Raw genomic sequence first — 2725 nt, 5'->3', positions numbered from 1 at the left:
CTCTCCCTCTCTCCCCCTCCCCTCTCCCTCTCTCTCTACCCCCCCTCTCTCTCTCCACCCCGTCTTCCCCTGTCCGATGTGTTTGCTCTATTCTCTGTTCTGGATATATTTAACGCCTGCTTTCAACACAGATCGGTTACTCTAGAAGCGGTGTCAACACCATTCGTCCCGTCTTTATGAGAAGGCTGCGCCGGTATCGGGAAGCCATGAAAACTGTTTATAAAAAAAACAAAACTTTGAGATTCGGCGTGGATTGATTCCGAGAACCACCTCCACTACCTCCATCCCGCAACCTTTCACTTTCAACCCATCTATAGCCAATCCCCCAACCTCCCACCTCAACCTCCGTCAACCCATCTCCCCCCACCCATCATTTCACCGTCACCTAATCTCAATTTAGTCAATACCCCATTAACCCGCTTCTCATTAATCCCCTTTGTCTAGTTTCAAACCACAGTTTTTACCACACCTGACTGACCTCTTGCACGACGTCGAAATTGACCCCAGCCATTTCTATAACCAGAAATGCAGCAATAAGTAGTATGTCGTGCTTTACATTATTTTAAAACGTTAAGAGGTCATTAATGGGGTAGCCACTGAATTTTTTCCTCTGTCTGCAAAAAGATTTGCTTCAGAATACCTCTCCTAACACAGACTTTTTTTTTAAAAGGAGGGAAAAAAGCCTTTTCCCCAATAAAAAGAAATTATTAAACATACCAACAATTACCATATTATCAGTAACCTTAACTTCGGGAACATGATTACAGTATTTATCGCTTCTGCCGTTAGTAATTTCATTTATATCTCAAACTTACAGGTAGATAGTTTAATAGATATAGTGTAAAGCGCATATTAGAGCTGGCTGTCAAGCGGGGTTATGCGCTATATAAATGCTATTCATTATTATTATGAATAGATATTATATTGATCGATAGGAAGATAGATGGACAGAAGAAAAAAGAGAAACAAACAGACATTAAGACTAAACAAAGAGTCATAAATCGACAGACCGATATAGGCCCGACAGAATCAGCTTCTTCCGTTAGTAATTTTCATTTATGTCTTAGACAAACTGGTAGATACTTTAATAGATATTATATAGATCGATGGACAAATGGGTAGATAGACAGAAGAACACAGAGACAAACAGACAGACATAAACATTAAACAAAGAGTCATAAATCCACAGACCGAGATCGGGCCGCGACAGAATCGGCTCAGACGATCATAATTTTCCCCACCCTCGCCAAAGCTCGCCTGTCGGCCGCGCGCGGAAATGACAGGGAAGGAAACCGCCATGAAACTGGACACTTTAATGTTTTAATAAGACCTCGTTAAACAAGTCTAGGTTTTGTGGGTGCAGGGATTACAGTGTCTTAGCCGCACGGTGCGCGCTAGGCCTCTGTTCACCATTGTTGTGCGCACCGTTTCGCACCGGCGTCTTTTGAACTCGCAAAGCCTTCATAAATTCCATTGATCGCGAACGCATTTTTTTTAAAAACCTCTTTCGTGTTTTCAGCGCATTACTTTCGCTGGGTAGCGGAATATATTGTTATCCAAAGGATTGTTGTAGAAAACGTGCGTATTAGCACAGTCAAGGGTGTGCCAAATCGGGGCTTTGAGCCAATAAAATGCTCCCCCCTGTCTGAAATCAATATGCCGGATTGACTTCTATTCAGTTTGACAAGTGAACGATAAACGACAAATCATTATCTTTTTTAAAGCAACGCCATTTGTAAAGGGTGTAATGTTGCAGCAGCAAGTTTTTTAAAATGGCAATGTTTTCTTGACCAAAAAAATAAAGTAAAAAATAATAAAGTAAAATAAATGTCTTGCTCTACAGACCAGGTGCAATAATTCCTGTGCCTGCTATGTAACTTAGGGTTGTCAGCTGTTACTCACGGAAGACTCTAGTTCGATTCCAAGGCGGCTGGATTATTTTATCGAATATATCTCTGTCTGTAAGCTTGGATGTTGTGCACGGCACACGGTTAGATTGTTTGTTTGTCTGTTTGCTTTTTTATTCTTTCGTTCATTTGCTTGTTTGTTTGATTGTTTGTGTAGGTGTGTTATGTCACCATCGGCACACGGTACTCAACTGGACAGGTCGTCATTGACAGATTGGGTTAGGGCAGCCCGCCTCCTTTGTTTCGACATCAATATCAACGCTATACACATACACACTCCTGCGCGTGCGCTCTCTCTCTCTTTCTCTCTCTCTCTCTCACACACACACACACACATACACACACACATACATACACACACACAAATACACACACATACACACACATACACACACAAACACACACACACACACGTACACACATACGCACACACGCACCTACACATACACACACACATACACACACGCACACACACAAATACATACACACATACATACACACACACATGCATACACACACACACACATACATACACACACACACAAATTCACACATACACACACACGCACACACACACACACAAATACATACACACATACACATACATACACACACATACATACACACACACACATACACACACACACATACACACACATACACACACAAACACACACACATACACACACAAACACACACAAACACACACAAACACACACATACACACATTATCTATCTATCTATCTATCTATCTATCTATCTATCTATCTATCTATCTATCTCTCTCTCTCTCTCTCTCTGTATTTCTCTATCTCTAT

Source organism: Aplysia californica, unplaced genomic scaffold (assembly GCF_000002075.1).
Source record: "Aplysia californica isolate F4 #8 unplaced genomic scaffold, AplCal3.0 scaffold00939, whole genome shotgun sequence".
In the NCBI taxonomy this organism is placed as follows: domain Eukaryota; kingdom Metazoa; phylum Mollusca; class Gastropoda; order Aplysiida; family Aplysiidae; genus Aplysia; species Aplysia californica.
The sequence above is the reverse complement of the archived record's forward strand: the minus strand, read 5'-3'. Positions refer to the sequence as shown.